General features: G+C 39.2%; 1 pseudogene; it reads left to right on the plus strand.

Annotated features, from left to right (window-relative positions):
* Positions 1-17,691: 17,691 nt before the first annotated feature.
* On the plus strand, positions 17,692-18,250 carry LOC109437910 (keratin-associated protein 13-1; annotated as a pseudogene).
* Positions 18,251-18,824: the final 574 nt, after the last annotated feature.

Here is an 18,824-nt window from a genome sequence, read left to right on the forward strand (position 1 = left end):
GAATTAATAAATCACTTGTCCAAGACTTTCTAGCCAACTAAAAACACACACAAAATAACCTCCCTCAAAGCCCCAACACACAAGAAAAGAACAAGGCAAGGGGTGATCAGTAAGCTTAAACACATTACCAAATGCCTTAGTAGCACAGAGGTGAGAAGACTGTGACAAAAATAGTCAGTGGAAAGAAACATAAGAAACAGTTGGACAGACTTCTTATCCCCAAGAAGAGAGATCTAGAAGTAGTGTAAATGTTGGTGCATGTTGTTAAGCACCTAAAAGGGCAGTCACCACATTTCAGTCTCTTCCTGAAAGTCAAGGGGACATTAACCCCTCGGCAGGGCCCTACGTCCCTGCATGATACTCGTGACATGAGTGGGGAAGGGAAAAAGTCCTTACACACAGGATCAGAGTGAGTAACACAGATTTATTTGGGAACCAATGTCCCTCCAGAGGCCAATGCTTTGGCAGGCACAGAAGGTTATATAAGATAAAATAGAATTTAATAATGAACCAAGTCCCAGAGTCAATCAAGGTGGAGAAGGTCCCTGGTCTGGGAGAGACAACTGGGCCTACGACGGGTCTGAGGCAAGCTGGTCTTGCAAGGAAGAACTTCCAAAAGTCCTGGTATTGGGGCTTGCAACTCACAGAGGACTCTGTTGGATCACCCAGACAAACGTACTGGAAAATCGATCCGGAGTGTCTCACTCAGAGCCTCACAGAGGGTCTTAGCCGAAGTGCCCAGTTGGACTACTCATGGCATTGCTCTGGAGTTCTGCTTTTATCCTCTTTTCCTTGGACTTGTTTGCTTCTTCGGTGATAACCAGAAGTTGTTTGCCAGGAGTTGTTTACCTCTTAAGTGATAACCAGAAGTTGTTTGCCAGGAGTTGTTTTCCTCTTAGGTGATAACCGGAAGTTGTTTTTGGTGAACGTGTTTATCACTCAATTTTGTTATGCTCAGTTTCACACAAAAACATGTTTTTCACTTCACTCTTATCAGTCTCACACATGAGCAGCCATATTCCTAGCTGGGGAGGTGGGGGCTTGGGGGGGGGGACGGGGGTAGTGGTGGGGTGGGAGGTTGGGCAGCATGACTGACATATCTTTGCCTTCTTGAGTGAACAGTAAACAAGAAGAAGGGAGTATAATCAGGTCACAGGTGCATAGAGCTTCATGGCCAAAAGATATGAGAAAGGTTAATGGCTGAAAGATTATAAAATGGCACATAATATGAAGATCAGCAGTGCGTGTTTTTTTTCCACGAGACTGTAGAAGTAGGTTATGAGTTTTGAAGTGTTGGTTGATGAACTTTTTTTAAAGGACCTTGACTTAAAACTTCTAAGAATATGGTAATATTTACAATAGCTAAAATACTTGAACAAATATTCACAAAAAACACAAATAGTGAATATCTGAAAAAAAAAAAAAGAAATCATCCTCACTAAAAATCAGGGGTGAAAATTAAAACAAAAATAGGATATTGTTTTTCACCTATCAACTTAAAAATGAAAAAGAATGATAACGCCTAGTACTGATGATAGTATTTTCAAATGGACACTAATATACTGCTGATGTACGAGGTCGGAAAATAAAGTTCACAAGCTCATCCTAGAAAAAGTGCTACATACCTCATTGCTGAATATCGCTACTGTCACCTTCAAAGTACTCCCCTTGGGAAGCTATACACCAACACCAGCACCTAGTTCACCCTTCAAAGCAATTTTGGAACTCTTTCTGGAATGGCCATCAGATCTGTCTTTGTATTACCCTTGATGTCCTGAAAGTCATCAAAATGACTTCCTTTCAATATTTCCTTTATCTTTGGGTAAAGAACGAAGTCATTGGAGGCCAGATCAGGTAAGTAGGGAGAGTGTTTCAATACAGCTATTTGTTTACTAGCTAAAAACTCCCTCACAGACAGTTGTGTGAGCTGGTGCGTTGTCGGGATGCAAGATCCATGAATTGTTGGTGAAAAGTTCAGGTCATTAAACTTTTTCATACAGCCTTTTCAGCACTTCCACATAGTAAACTTGGTTAACTGTTTGTCCAGATGGTACAAGTTCATAATGAATAATCCCTCTGATATCAAAAAGTTTAGGAACATCGTTGCAACAAATTCACAAACTTATTTTCAGACCTCCTATATTGCAGCTTTTTTCCTCCCAGGTTTTCTGGACTCAAAACTTTTGGTATTTATCTTATCATGTCCTCTGTTGTTTTATGTATTGTCTGATTTACACAACTAAATTGCAAACTTCTTGAGTGTGGAGATGTTTTCTCTGTATCATTCAAATCTTCACACTAATGTACAGTCCAAACAGACACTCAAATCAATGCATGTTAGTTACATTTTCAAAAATCAAATTTATCTTCTTTTTCCCAAGAACAATTCCCCACCACTCCCTACCAATATTGTCAGGGTCACTGCTTAGCCACTGAGTCTTAAAAAATGTTGAAGTCTCATTGACTCTTCTCTTTCTCTTACTTCCAATATTTAATTACCAAGTCCCTTAGGTTATTTGCAGTGGTTTATTATCTTTTTTTATTCCCATGGTAACCATATTATTTAAAGCCCCAGAATTTCACTTCTGGATTACTGCAGTTGCTTCTTAATTAGTCTTTCTACCTCTAAATCTATCCTATACAACAGTCTCACATTGATTTTCCTAAAGAAACACTTTATATGGGACAATGCTCTGCTCAAGGGAGAATGTTTCATAAACTAGCGGATAAAGTAAAAACAACTCTGGCATTTAGTCATCTAGAATCTGGCTTCAGTGTATATTCCCTTATCCCTGTCTCCTTCCTAATAATAATAACAACAAAAAATAGTACCTATTTAGTGCTTACTATGAGACACACACACACACACACACACACACACACTCACTTTGTTATTTGTTTGTTTATTTTATTTTCCCAACAACCTTATGAGGTAGTTAGCATCATAACACCTTTTTACTGATGATGAGGAAGTTCAAGATCACAGAGTGAAAAAGTGGTAGAACTATGTCTTGAACTTTTCACTCCTATCATTATTTCTATTCCCAGTTCCCTAAACACAGCACATGCATCCCTGCAATGATGTCTTTGTTCATTTCATATCTTTTGTCAAAAAGGGTCTTTACTCTATTTGACAAAATTCCTTCAGCCCTTTGGGACCAAGTTCAAACTTACTGTGACCAGCCAGCCCAGACTACTTCTTCCTTCTTTGTTTATTGTCCCATAGCACTTGTCCTTATCATCCATTTGGCACTTAACGTAGGATACCTTATGCTGATATACATATATATATATATATATATATATATATATATATATATATATATATATATATATATATATCATTCTGATCATTCTGTTACCTTAACTAGATTGGAAGCTGCTTGAGGGCTAAAACCATGTTATATACTTTGTTTGACTTACCCTGTACCAAGCACAATGCCTGAGAATAGAAGATCCTGAATAAATGTTTATTGATTATCATTCATTTATTTATTCATCAGATATTTATTACATATCAAATATATGTTGTTCTACATTCTGAGGAAATAAAAGTATAAAGATAATTAGAATTTTGCCTCCTCACTGCCCCCAGGCTCTCAGGGGAGAGACTTGTGAATGAAATATTACAGTGATGCAATCAGAGCTATATATATGAGATGTTATGGTAATATAGAATAGGATGTGTTCATCTTTGACTAGGGAGATCTGGTAAGGTTTCATCTGGTTGTAACATTAAGTCTAGGCTTGAAACAGAAATTCATCAGGTAAACAAGACTTTTCCAGTACGGAAAAACAACATATGCAAAGTGCTGAGGCAAAAAAAAAAATAAAAAAAAAAATCATTGCACACTCCTGAATTGCACATTGTTGAACATGGTTGGCTAGCAGGGTGTGTAGAGGGAGATTAGGGTGATGAACCTAGAAATGTAAGTAAAAGCCACATCACCAAAGGCCTTATATGCTGGATAAATGTAGTACAGTTTTTATTTAAACTATAAAATTTGTCCATTCATTTTGGCAATTGGAAGGCCCACTGTGACCCTAGCTAAAGAAATTTCAGTGGGGTGATAAAGTGGAAGCCAAATCAAAGGAGGTTGAAGAGTAAAAATACAGTGAAAGAGAACAGTGGTGAATTTAAACCACTATTTTTACGCAATGGTTATAGAGAAAGTAAGACATTGTATGGTAGAGAGAATAGAGGATTGAGGGGGAAACTCTTTGGGGAAACTTGAGGGAGGGGACACATGATGGACTTTGGACCTTAAACAAATGGGAAAGAATAATATACAGAGCATAGGCAAAGGGATTCTTTGCACTGGAACAGGAAAAAGGAACAGAAATATGGAAATCAAGGAAAATTGGTATGGCTGTAGATAAGTTTATTAGTATGGAAATGATATGCTTAGAAATTCTAGCCTGATGGCTTGTAAAGGAGGTGAGATAGTTTGCTGAGACTGGAGGCATGGGAATTTCTAGATGACTTGAAAGGAGAGGTAAATAGAAGGAACAGTTTTGTGGATGGATGTCAGATAGAAGATAAGATGGTGAATGATGCAGTGTGGCTGATTGATGAAGAATGAATGACCAAAGAGGTCTGGGAACCTAGTAGGAAAGCTACTGGGAGTCAAAAGACCAGAGATATCCATAAGGTGAAATATGAGTGTAGCATGAGGAAAGGAAGAAAAGAACAGAAACGATTAGAGGAGAAAGATCCAAGATGGAAGAGTAGATAAACACTGTTCCTGCTGTGTTCCATGAACGTATTAAAATTACAACTAAATTATAGAAGAATCAACCTGGATAGCCATCTGAAGTTTAGCTGAATACGATGTCTGAGGATTAAGTTCACGAACTTTTTGCAATGCTGTTGCTAACCTCTTTTTGATATCAGAGGGATTAATTTATACCAACTAGACAAACAGTTAACCAAGTTTACTATTTGGAAATGCTGAAAAAAAGCTGCATGAAAAAGTTAGATGACCTGAAATTTGCACCAACATTTCATGGCTCTTGTATCACAACAATGCACCAGCTCACATGGCACTGTCTGTGAGGGAGTTTTTAGCCAGTAAACAAATAACTGTATCAGAACACCCTCCCTACTCACCTGATCTGCACCCCAATTTCTTTCTTTACCTGAAGATAAAGGAAATATCGAAAGGAAGACATTTTGATGACATTCAGGACATCAAGTGTAATATGATGGCAGCTCTGATGGCCATTCCAGAAAAAGAGTTCCAAAATTGCTTCGAAGGGTGGACTAGGTGCTGGCATTGGTGCATAGCTTCCCAAAGGATGTACTTCGGAGGTGACTGTAGTGATATTCAGCAATGAGGTATGTAGCACTTTCTCAAGGATAATTTTGTGGACTTAATTTGCAGACGTAGAAGTCCTACAACTAAACATATAAAGAAGAAGCCATGTAGAAACTGGTAGGAGGGGTGGACACATGGAATTGGCACCAAACCACCCTGTGGCGATTGAGAATCAGGAGGGATATCTTGGCTGCATAGGTTCCCACCAGAGAAGCGAGGGATCCCAGCCCCCCAGACCAGGAAGAGGAACCCCCACAACATCTGACTATGAAAAATAGTGATGATTCTGAACATTCAGGTAGGATGGAAGTCTGCAGGAAACCCAGATGTCCTCTTTAATGGCCCAAGCACAGACTTCCTTGCTTGTAAATACTTACCTTGGGCTCCAATGGAGGGATGGTGACTTTGGAGGGCCTTGGAGACATATGGGGAGCAGACTATGGTATGTGACTTCAGGAGGAAGACTGGAAAATAGTTAGCATTTTCCCAGTGAGGGGTCCTTCTCTGGTGCAGCTGGAAGCTGGGCACCATCTATCCTTGTAGAGCCCACACACACACAGCCAAATCTGAATCTGATTGTCCTGGTGAGCTCTGCTGCTCTGCCCTGCTGACTAACTGAGACCCTGCCTCACCCAACATACATACCACAGGAGGCTTTGTCAGTAGCTGAACCTTAAGGAGGTCCACAGGTGGCAGTAGTCCTGTGAGTATCCTGGCTTTTTATGGAGCTATCCCAAATCTGGTACTGGTGGCAGCCATCCCCAGCTTGCAGCTTGGCCTCTCCCACATGCCTTCAGATACAGCATAGGCAGCGACCAACCATGGATCACTTTGAAGCTCCTACCAGATACTCCCCTGCCAGTCACAAGCAGTGGGTAACCTGGGCCTGCACTGGAGCCCCTCCCAAGAAGCCCCAGAACCAACATACTTGGAGGTTGCCTTCAGACCACAGCAGAGCACCACCCAGTTAGTCCCACAAGTGGCACACAAAAAGGGCAGTCTCAACAAGCACCAAACCCCACTGGGCGAATCCCACTCAGTGTGATAAGCCCCTTGCACAGCAGCCTGTAAGATGTGGAAGTGACCAACTCCCACAGCCAGTCATCATGAGGGTCAATCCCTCCCACTGATGTGCCAATAGCAATCAATGCTCAACTACAACAGGAGGGCACAGATAACCCATACAAGAGACAGGCCTGGAGCACCTGGCTCAGGTGACCAGGGAGACTGTGCCACTGGGCCCCACAGGACACATCCTACATAGGGTCACCTGGCCAAGACGGGGAAACATAGCAGATCTACCTTATAGAAATAAACATAGAGAAGCAGCCAAAATGAGGAAACCAAGAAATGTGTCTCAAATGAGAGAACAAGAGAAAAATACTAAACAAAATGGAGGCAAGCAACCTACTGAGTCCATAACAATGCTTATAACGAAGCTCAAGGAACTTAGTGAGAACTTCAAAAAAGAGATTGCAAGTATAAAAGACATAGAAACCATAAAAAAGAGCCAGTCAGAAATGAAGAATACAATAACTGAAATGAAGAATGCACTAGAAGGAATCCCTTGCAGACTAAATGAAGCAGAGTATTGAATCAGCGATTTGGGAGGCAAGGTAGCATAAAACACTGAATTGGAACAGCAAAAAGAAAGAAGAATCCAAAAAAATGAGGAAAGTTTAAAAGATCTCTGGGACAACATGAAGCATAACAACATTCGCATCATAGGGGTACCAGAAAGAGAAGAGAGAAAGCAAGAGATTGAGAACCTATTTGAAGAAACAATGACTGAAAATTTTCCTAACCTGCCAAAGGAAATAGACATACACATCTAGGAAGTGCAGAGAGTTCCAAACAGGATAAACTCAAATAAGCCAATATGTAGACACATTATAATTAAAATGGTAAAGTTTAAAGACAAAGAGAGAATCCTAAAAGCAGTAAGAGAAAGGCAACTAGTAACTTATAAGGGAGCTCCCATAAGACTGTCAGCTGATTTCTCAACAGAAACTTTGCAGGCCAGAAGGGATTGGCACAAAATGTTTAATGTGATGAAAAGCAAGGACCTACAACAAAGATTACTCTATCCAGCAAGGTTATCATTTAAAGTTGAAAGACAGATAAAGAGCTTCCCAAACAAGAAAAAGCTAAAGGAGTTCATCACCACCAAACCAGTATTACAAAGAATCTTAGAGGGACTTTTTTTTTTTTTTTTAATTAAAGTTTATTGAGGTGACAATGGTTAGTAAAGTTACATAGGTTTCAAATGTACAATTCTGTAATACAAGACAGAAAAAAATCAAAATTATGAATAATAAAATGGTAATAATTACATATCCATCAACAATCATTTTCAATGTAAATGGATTAAATACTCCAATCAAAAGACATAGTGTGGATGAATGGATAAGAAAACAAAACACTTATGTATGCTGCCTACAAGAGACTCACTTCAGACTGAAAGACACACACAAACTGAAATTAAAGGGATGGAAAAAGACATTTCATGAAAATAGAAATGAAAAAAACAAATACAAAATTGCTGAGGTAGCAATACTTATACAAGATCAAATAGACTTTAAAACAAAGGCTATAAGAAGAGACAATGAAGGATCCAGTAATCCCACTTCAGGGTATTTATCCAAAGAAACCCAAACACTACTTCGAGGGGATGTGTGCATTCATGTGTTCATTGCAGCATTGTTTACAATGGCCAAAATATGGAGGTAGCCTGGGTGTCTGTTGATAGAACAATGAATAAAGAGGAAGTGGTACATATATGCAATGGATTATTACTCCGCCATGGAAGGGAATGGATTCTTGCCATCTGCGGTGACATGGATGGACCTGAGAGTGTTGTGCGAAGTGGAGTATATTAGACTGAGAAAGACAGGTGCAATGTGATTTTGCTTATATGTGGAATCTAAGAATAAAGTTAACAAACAAAACAGAAATAAACTAATAGATACAGAAAACATTTTGACGGTTGCCAGATGGGAGAGAGCTTGGGGGTATGGGTGAAAGGGGAAGGGATTAAGAAGTAGAAATTGGTTGTTAAAAGTAGTCATGGTGATGTAGGGTACAGCATAAGGCATATAGTCAATAATATTGTATTAACTATGTATGGTGTCAGATGGGTACTAGATTTGTTGTGATGATAGATGGGAGGGGTTGCTGGGCAGGGTGTAAAAGGGGAAGGAATTAAAAAGTGCAAATTGGTACTTAACAAAATAGTCATGGGGATGTAAATTACAGGAATTATAATCACTAATACGGTAATAGCTATGTATAGTGTCAGGTGGGTATTAGTCATGGGGAACACTTCGCAAATTCTATAAATGTCTAACCTCTATTCTGTACACCTGAAATTAATATAAAATAATACTGAATGTCAACTATAAATGAAAAATGTAAAAGGGGGGGAAGAGGAGAAGGAGAATAAGAGGTCCAAATTTCCAGGTATAGAACAAATGAGTCATGGGGATGCAACGTACAGCATAGGGGAAATATCAATAATATTTTGATAGTGTGGTATGGGGTCAGGTGGTTGCTGGACTTATCGTGGTGATCACTTTTTTAGGCATATAAATGTTGAGTAAGTATCTTGTACCCCTGAAACAAATATAATATTGTATGTTAGCTATATTTTTAGTAAAAAAGTCTTTGAAAAAAGATTAGAGGTTACTGTAGTCAGAGAATGGGATAATAAAGTTTAAAATTTGAGCAGTCAAGTATTCCCAGGCATAGATGAGTCCATAGTTTGATCAGCAGATGTGGAGGTGATAAAGAAAGTTGAGAAATAAAGAATAGTGAAATCGCATGAGGTACATGCCGAATAACCTTCAAAATGTGTCTCATATTAGACCATTTCCCACCAATTCCACTGCAACTGCTTAGTCCAAGCCACCATCAGCTGTTGTAATAACTTCCGATTTGATCTCTCAGATTCCCTTTATGCCCACTTCCCACCCCAGTCAGTTCCTCACACATTGGCCAGATTGTAAATTAAATGAGATTATGCTCCCTCCCTTCTTTTCTCAAAAGCCAATATTCCATTGGCTTCTTATTACATTTACTTATTTGTAAGTCCTTACATTATTTGACCTTGACCTTTTCAACTTTACCACCTAGCACTTTTCCTATCACCATTGTGGTTCAGCTACACTGGGTTCCTTGCTGTTATGAGAGCACAGTAAGCATGCCTAGGGCCTTAGGGCCTTTGGGCCTTTGGGCCTTTGGACTTGTTCCCTCAACCTATAATGCAACCTCACTACCATCTCTGCAGATCTCTGCGTGACTCCTCCGCTTACTTCATTGAAGTCTATGCTAAAATTTCTCCTCAGAGAGCTTTTCCTTAACTATACTACCTCTGTCTTTCTCTACCCTAATTCCTTGCATTAGTTTTCTTATAACACTTATCACTGAGATATTTTATATTTGAGATATGTTATTGCCCCTCCTCCACCCTCCACCTGGAATTTATGCCTTTTGGGACTTTGTTGGTCTTATCTCCTGTTTTATCTCATAGCACCTAGAAAAATCCCTGGCACAAACAAGGACTCAACACAAGTACTAGAATACTTGCTTAAGACAAACCTCTTTTAAATGCTGAAGCTACAAAGATGAGTAGTGTGTGGTTCCTATTATAAGCAGCAGCAACTGTTGGACTGAGGAACCAAGAGTAGCACAGAGCCAAGTACACTGCCTGGAGAATGGCAGAAAATGAAGTAGGCGTTGGAAGATTAACTGTTTAAGTCTTCCTTTTGCATTTTTTTTTTTTTTTTTTTTTTTGCTCTTACAACCTGTGTAAATCCAGAATCCTGGTTTCTCAAAGATCACCCTAAACAGATCTTTGCAAACATGTAAAATTCTGGGCCATGTGTAGGGCTATTACCTCGCCATTCAATATTGGCAACAGACAGTGAAAACAGGATGGGGTATTAGGTGACAAGAATATTTCAAAATATTAGAAAACAATAACAAGTGCCTATGAGCTTCTACTTTGTTTAAATATCACTTCTCCTCAAAGAGTTAAAGCAGCAGAAAATGCTTTTCAAAGTTACATAAAATAATAGTTTTTACAGGATTTCTTTAATCCCTCCAGTAGGATTTAACCTTTCCGAGAGCTTTGCCCTAAGGAGTACATCCAGATTCTTTTTTTTTTTTAATTAAATTTATTGGGGTGACAATTGTTAGTAAAATTACATAGATTTCAGGTGTACAATTCTGTATTACATCATCTATAAATCCCATTGTGTGTTCATCACCCAGAGTCAGTTCTCCTTCCATCACCATATATTCAATCCCCCTTACCCTCATCTCCCACCCCCCACCCCCCTTACCCTCTGGCAACCACCAAACCATTGTCTGTGTCTATGAGTTTCTGTTTCTCATTTGTTTGTCTTGTTCTTTTGTTGCTTTTGGTTTATATACCACATATCAGTGAAATCACATGGTTCTCTGCTTTTTCTGTCTGACTTAATTCGCTCAGCATTACACTCTCAAGATCCATCCATGTTGTCACAAATGTTCCTATATCATCTTTTCTTACCGCCGAATAGTATTCCATTGTGTATATATACCACAACTTCTTCATCCAGATTCTTAATGTAGTTTTATCTGCACTTATTTTCCACCACCGCCCACCACCCTCCCCCCCCACAAAAAAAAAAGAAAAGTGTCATGTGGGGTCTCTGGCACCCCTCCCTGCATAAGAACACAGGATATGATGAGGCCAAAAAGGAACACCCATGGAGCCATAGATAGGGGAGTCATAGATAGGGGAGTCATACCATTATATTCTCGCTGGCGGCTGGGTTGGAGACACAGGAAGCAGGAGCCACATGATCTGCCATCTGCAGTCCGCTTCTCTGCCAACCGACCCCACTTGCTAACTGCAATCTGCCACGCTAACTGAAATCTGCCTCTTCTCTGCCAACCAAAAAAGCCCTTGCTAACTGCAATTTCCCCTTGAGAGCTTGGCCACGGCAGTTATATCAGGGGCTAATGGCTAACCGGTAACAGCTGATGGCCAACTAGTCACAGCTGATGGCCATCTACTACCTGAGCCACCACCTTTCCACATGAGGCTGAGAGCCTGGAAACTGCTCTTTGGGACTCTGTCCCCACAAAAAGAAAAACCCTAGAGTTAATTGTGGGTGTTTGCAGTCATCCAAAAAAGTTTTCTGTTTTCATTGACTTTTTCCCTCTGGGTTTTGCTTAAGAATTCTGAACTGTGTTTAAGATAGCAACTAAAGACTAAGCCATGGCTACTGAGTTATAATGGTCACCAAAGAAACAGATTAAGGTGCCTGGTGTTATGATTGGGTTTCCCAAGCCCTTAGTCTTTCTACCCACCCCATTACCACCCTTCACTCAAGGAAAAAAAACAGCCCCTGGTACAAAGGTACTGCAACATTCTTCTCAACCTTAATTTCTTGAAATGCTTCTGTTACCCTCGGGTGTCTGCAAATCTGTAAATTGCAAAAGGTTGTTGTGGGGACAGAGCCAGGAGTGCAGTTTCCAGGCTCTCGGCCTCACGTGGAAAGGTGCTGGCTCGGGTAGTAAATGGCCATCAACTGTGATTGGATGGCCATCAGCTGTGACTAGTTGGCCGTCAGCTATAACCAGTGAACCATTGGCCACTAATATAACTGCCGTGGCTACGCTAGCAGAAAGTGGGGGCTAGCAAGAAGACAGTGGCTGAGCTAGCAAGCAGTGGAGTGTGGATTGTGGATTGCAGAGAGGCGGATTGCAGCTAGCAAGTGAGGTTGGTTGGCAGAAAGAAGTGGATGGCAGGTTGCAGATAGTGTGGCTCTTGTTTCCTGTGTCTCCAACCCAGCCACCAGAGAGACTATAGTGATATGACTCCCCTATCTATGGCTCTGTGGGTGTTCCTTTTTGGCCTCACCATGTCCTGCATTCTTATGTGGGGAACGGGACCAGAGAGCCCACATGACACCCTGCATGACAAATGGCGCAGCGAGCAGGGTCTCCCGCATGACAGTTGTATATTTTTATTTCAACACAGTAGTGTACTTTATGTTTATTATTGTTAAGTGTGCTAGAGATATCTTTGTGTATGTCCATACTTATCTGCACCATGACCTGAGTGAGGGAGAAAGGAGGCCAAGTTCAAGGAGCAAATTTGCTTCCCATAGGAAACAGTTAAGTTGCAGCTGAAGCCACTTTTAAGACAAACTGTGGAACAGTGCTTAATAGAAAGCATGTCCCATCTAATTAATGTAGTTCCCAACCTCTTGGTCAAGCTGGGCTTCTCTTTTATTAATAGTTCCATGATCTCGTGAATGAGTGATAGGCTTTATTGTTTCAATTTCCTGGGTTAGCTTATTGTGAATCTGGATAATTGCAATAGGATTGCGTGAGCTACCTGTTTTCTAATTGTTTTTTTCCCCAACAAAGGCAGTGAAACCGGAATGGCAAGTACATTAAACACACACACACACACACACACACACACACACACACACACACACACAATGTATCACTCACTTCATTTTGGGGATCTTAAAAATATTAAATGGCAAATATTTAAATTAAATATTACACAATACAATCTAGTTATTGGGTTTTTATGAAGAGAAAAAAAAATCATGCTTTTTCATTAATCCTACTTTCGCCAACCTTTTAGGAAACTCTTCTTTGGCCCCCACCTTGTCCTCAAATAAATGTTCATTTTTTACCCCGCTGGGTATCTTGGCAATATGTTACTTTATATTAATTTATAATCATCTGTACAAACTTTTTACTTTTAAACAGTCCTAAGTTTGTTCTGCAGACATATGTTGTACTATATTAAAAATTCTATTACAGGTTTCCTGATTGGCTGTGCCTTTTATTATTATATTTTAGTATGTACCTCGTGGTTCTTAATCTCAAGTTTATTACAAAGTAGTTGCTTAATTAATACATCACCATCCCTGGCCTCACCCAGACTCATATATCCAATTATCTATGAAAACTCTGCTTGGAGGCAGCTCAAACTTAGTATAGCCAAGATACAACTTCTGAGTCTCCCTATCCCAAGCTGGCAACTCCCTCGGCACTTCCTGTCTCAGTAAGTGTCATTATCATTTATTCAGCTGCTAGAGTCAAAAATCTAGGAATCATTTTTAACCCTTCTCTTTTCTTCATACCCTTAATCCAATCTATCCACAAGACATGTCAGTTTTACATTAAAAATTTATCCAAAATTAAAATACTTTTCACCATCTCCACTATTATATGCCTAGTTCAAGCCACTATTAATCATGCCTAGACTTACCTACATACTTGCAATAGCACTTCACTGGTCTATCTACGCCACAGCAGTTAGATTGATCTTTTAAAAAAATATACCATATCATGCCACCCTCTTTCTTTCAATATTCCAGTGGTTTCCCACTTCACTGAAAATAAACTCCAAACTCATTTACCGTGGCTTACAAGACTCCACATCACTTAAGCTTTCTGACATATTTCTTATCATTCTCACTTCCACTCAGTCTTCTCCAGCCAGGTATTCTTACTGTTCTAAGAATGCAAAAACTCATTCTCTGATTCAAATCCTTTACATTTGCTTTCCTTTATTTGGTGAATGGTTTTCCCTCAGACTTTGTCATGGCTTGCTCCCTCTTTTCTTTCAGGTTTCTGCTCAGTTATTATCTCCTCAGAAAGGTCTTCCCTGACCACTTTTAAAATTTTCTTTGTTTTTACTTATTTTCCCCAGCTTACTTAGATATGACTGACAAATAAGAATTGTATATATTTAAGGTGTACAGTGTGATGTTTTGATATACACTGTGTATTCACATATACACTGAAATGGTTATCATAATCAACCTAATTAACATATATATCCCTCACATAGTTACCATTCTTTTTTGAGGTGATAACACTTAAGATCTACTCTCTTAGCAAATTTCAAGTATACAATACAGTATTATTAAGGATAGTCACCACACTATACATTAGATATCCAAATTTATTCCTTATGCCTAACTAAAACATTGTACACTTTGACTCTCTATTTCCCGCACACCCAGGTCCTAACAACCACCTTTCTACTCTATGCTTTTATGAGTTTAAAACAGCCAGTGGAAAGCAAGTTGAACACAGTTATATGTCCGCAGATGTTTCCCATTGGGTTTAGAGGCTAATGTAATGTTAGGTTTTACATTTATTTGTCTTTTCAGCATAGCAATTTCAAGGTTTCTCGCTTACTAGAGAGAAATCTGGAGAAGGAAAGACTAGGAAAGACAGAGACATGTTGACAGAGGGGGATAGTGAAAGGGACATAAAAAGTGGTTGGTGAGAAATATGGATTAGAAAGGTTCATACAGACTCTGACAAGAAAATTCTCAAGAAAATGGATGAACTTCATAACATAAAGGATATTGAGAAAGAAAAGTGAGGGGAGTGCAGAAGATTCCTGAGGAACAATTTGCTGATTTATGTTCCTGTGCATCCCCCACTCTGAATCCTAGATGTGGACTAGAAGTAACACATCACTATTTCCCAAAATGGAAGTAATGGCAGAGCTATTACTAGTTTTATAACCTTTAGAAACTTAGTCTTCTTGAGCTTTAGTTTCCTTATCTGTAAAATAAGGACATTCTCATCTACGTGACACACAATTATATTGCCAGGCACATAATACTTGTTCAGTAATACCTGGAGTGCCCCCTATACCAGCCACTTATGACAGCTACACTGTCCTTAAAACCAAAATTGTCTTACAACATGAAGTAAAAAGGAGATTGGATGAGAATTTTCCTGGGACAGTCTTTGTAACACAAGTGTCAAGTATTTGTTCATTTGCTTTCTAAGAAATATTTTCTCACTACATCTGTCAGCTGTTGTAATTCATGTTTGTGAGTGACTGAATGTGCATGTACGAGGTCAGACAATTAAGTTCACAACCTCATACTAGACAAAGTACTACATACCTCATTGCTGAATATCATTATGGTCACCTTCAAAGTACTCCCCTTGGGAAGCTATGCACAGACACCAGTTCCTAGTTCACCTTTTAAAGCAATTTTAGAACTCTTTTTCTGGAATGGCCATCAGAGCCATCATCGTATTCCCCTTGATGTCCTGAATGTCATCAAAATGTCTTCCTTTCAATATTTCCTTTATCTTTGGGTAAAGAAAGAAGTCATTGGGGGTCAGATCAGGTGAGTAGGGAGGGTGTTCCGATACAGTTATTTGTTTATTTATTGGCTAAAAATGCCCTCCCAGACAGTGCCTTGTGAGCTGGTGCATTGTCGTGATGCAAGAGCCGTGAATTGCTGGTGAAAAGTTCAGGTCGTCTAACTTTTTCATACAGCCTTTTCAGCACTTCCAAATAGTAAACTTAGTTAACTGTTTGTCCAGATGGTACAAGTTCATAATGAATAATCCCTCAGATATCAAAAAAGGTTAGCAACATCATTGCAGGAAGTTCTCAAACTTGATTGTCAGACCTCGTATTGTGTTTCCCCGAAAATAAGACCTAGGTGGACAATCTGTTCTAAAGTGTCTTTTGGAGCAAAAATTAATATGAGATCTGGTATTATATTGTATTATATTATATTATATTGCATTACATTATATTATATTATATTGAAGACCCAATCTTATAGTAAAATAAGACCGGGTTTTATATTAATTTTTGCTCCAAAAGACGCCTTAGAGCTGATTGTCCAGCTAGGTTTTATTTTCGAGGAAACGTGGTATGTGTCTGTGTTAGTTTTGTGAGCTATTTAATCAAGAGCCTGTGAATTGAAGATCATCATTATTGCTGTATTGACTGAAGTGATGGTGTTATTTTACTCTGCAGCGCAGTTATTTGTTTTGCGGATTCATTTATTCAGAATATTAGCCCTGTTTATGTCATAATTAAACAACTAAGTGGGCTTTCAATTATTTATATCCCAATTGTTTAACCTAGCCATTTATGAAGAGGGAAAAAAAAGAGAAACCTGGAAATAAAACCACAGTAGCAAATGAGGCAAATAAGCACTGGTGAATCATGGAATATTAGTCTGAAGGAAACATAGCAATTATCTAAACCGTCTAGCTATAAATGAGAAAAATTGAAATCTATAGAAAAATGAAGAGTAATTTTTTTTTCAGTCAAGCCAAGGTTAAAATCCAGCGTTTCTAATTTCTAATATAATGCTCTTCCCTCTCTCTAGCCTCCTTGCTTAAAGATATGAAACAAGCAATAATGAGGGCTCTGCAAAGGGACCATTTATTGAGAGCACTTAGGCCCACTTCATGTTGTAGAACAAATGAGTAGAGCAAAGCACCATGGGAAAGTGGAGATGGGAAAATAGGAACGGAGATGGGGTGCATTCATGCCCTGCATTGTTAGTTGGCTTTGGATTATTTAGTTTGAGGATTGGGGGAAGAACGGCAGCCTTACCGTATGAGCTCTCCCAGAACTTCAGTTGTGGAGTTTAATTTGTAACATGAACAAGTGAACTTCAAATGCACATTAAACCAGTTCTATCAACCTTTGACTTCACTTTTTTCAATTTTTATCACAGTTTCAGTGTGTGTGTACCCTGAAGTTGGAAAAACATGTGCTAAATACCGATTGAAAGAACCTGCCCCTTTCATTCTCACTGAGCTCTGAAATAGTACTACAATAGTTGTGGTGTCTGTGTGTGTGTGTGTGTGTGTGTGTGTGTGTGTAATAGAATTAGTAAACCAATTACAATCCCTGAGGTAATCTGAGGATAGCTTCTTTTGTTCTTAAATGACCAGTATTGGAGATTTTACTTAGAGGTATTGAAACATAAAATTTTACAGAAAGCTCAGCCTTTGCTTGCTTGTTTTTTCCTTCTTTTCCCACAGAATGAGCTTTAATGGTTACAAGATGACTGATCAATTATAATGATATCTAAGTTATTACTTCTTTGTAAGTAAAAAGTAGAAAATGAAAGAGAAATTCTGTGAATGAGGTGGGGAGAAAAATGTATTTTCAGTGTATTGCAATTTTATTAATATTCATGACATGATGGCGTCGTTGGGAGACCATGCACATGTAGAGGAATCCATGTTCACTGACTCTGAGACAAAATAGGTTTTTTTTTTAGAAATGTATTTTTATACAACATAAGCTTGGCTTCATCCTATCATTTTTTGTGATTGAAGTGGAGACAGGGTACTGAAAAATTTGGACCTCTCAAATCCTTGATGGATATCTAATTTACTGTGAAATGCAGGTTTTTTCCAAGCCATATGTTTTACATTAATAAGTATGTTCATTGTTGTGGTAACATACTTGCTTGGCCTACATAGAATTGCTTTATTTGATGTAATTTGTCCAAAGTCCCTACATTCTTAAAAAAGAATCATTTAAAAAGCAACCTGAAAGAACTCAGAATCTTCTCTCTGTATCTCAGCTGAACTCACATCTCGGTCAACATGTCCTACAACTGCTGCTCTGGAAACTTCTCCTCTCGCTCTCTTGGGGGCTACATGTGCTACCCAGGCTCCTCTTGTGGCTCTTCCTACCCCAGCAACCTGGTCTGCAGCACTGACTTCTGCTCCCCCAGAACCTGCCAGCTGGACTTCTCTCTCTACAGTGGCTGTCAGGAGACCTACTGTGGACCCGCCAGGTGCCAGACATCCTGTGTGGTGTCCAGACCCTGCCAGACATCCTGCTACCACCTGAGAAGGATGTAGCAGGATGTCTTTGCAGTCCCTGCCTGTCAACTTACATAGAGTCTCTGGACTGTGGGTCCAGCAGCAGCTGCTCCCTGGCTTATGGATCCAGAAGCTGCTACTCCCTGGGCTGTGGCTTCAGACCCATGGGTTATGGAGTCTGTGGGTTCCCTTCCCTGAGCTATGCGTCTGGATTCTACCGCCCAACCTACTTTGCCTCCAGAAGCTGCCAATCATTGTGTTACAGGCCAACCTGTGAATCTGGCTTCTATTGATCAAGTTCTAAAGGGTCCAGATTCTTTTGAGCGTTGAGGTCAAAGTCTCTACTCAGTACAGTGATCATTTTCATTGTCACCAGTTACCACTATTCTTTTATTCTTAAATCATTAATTTCTTGCATCATCAACTTTTGACAGACTCTGAAATTAATGAGTAACTCAAAATTAAACCCGAATATCTGTACTATTGATAAAATATATGCTATTGTGTTTCCATCAAAGAGCAATTGAAAATGCAGATTTTAATCAAATAAATTTATGTAATCTTGCACCCCCCCAAAAAAAAGCAACCTATAGAAGTTTGTTGCTGTTGAATAATGAAACCATTTCCTCCAAAACAAGCTTGAGTCATTAAAAAAGTACTCATGTAATGACTCATAACTTGACATCTTTGCTATTATGATTATAATGTTTCATAGCTCTATTTACATTATTAGTTGCACAATAGGAACAACAGTGTATGAAAGACTTGGATCCCTATGTGCGTGTTACACTCAATAAACAATTTACAAATTAAGGCTTATACTTTATGTTCTGAGTCTTATTTCTCTCACTGAGATCAATTTTCTGT

The sequence above is a fragment of the Rhinolophus sinicus genome, chromosome X, assembly GCF_036562045.2.
Source record: "Rhinolophus sinicus isolate RSC01 chromosome X, ASM3656204v1, whole genome shotgun sequence".
Lineage (NCBI taxonomy): Eukaryota > Metazoa > Chordata > Mammalia > Chiroptera > Rhinolophidae > Rhinolophus > Rhinolophus sinicus.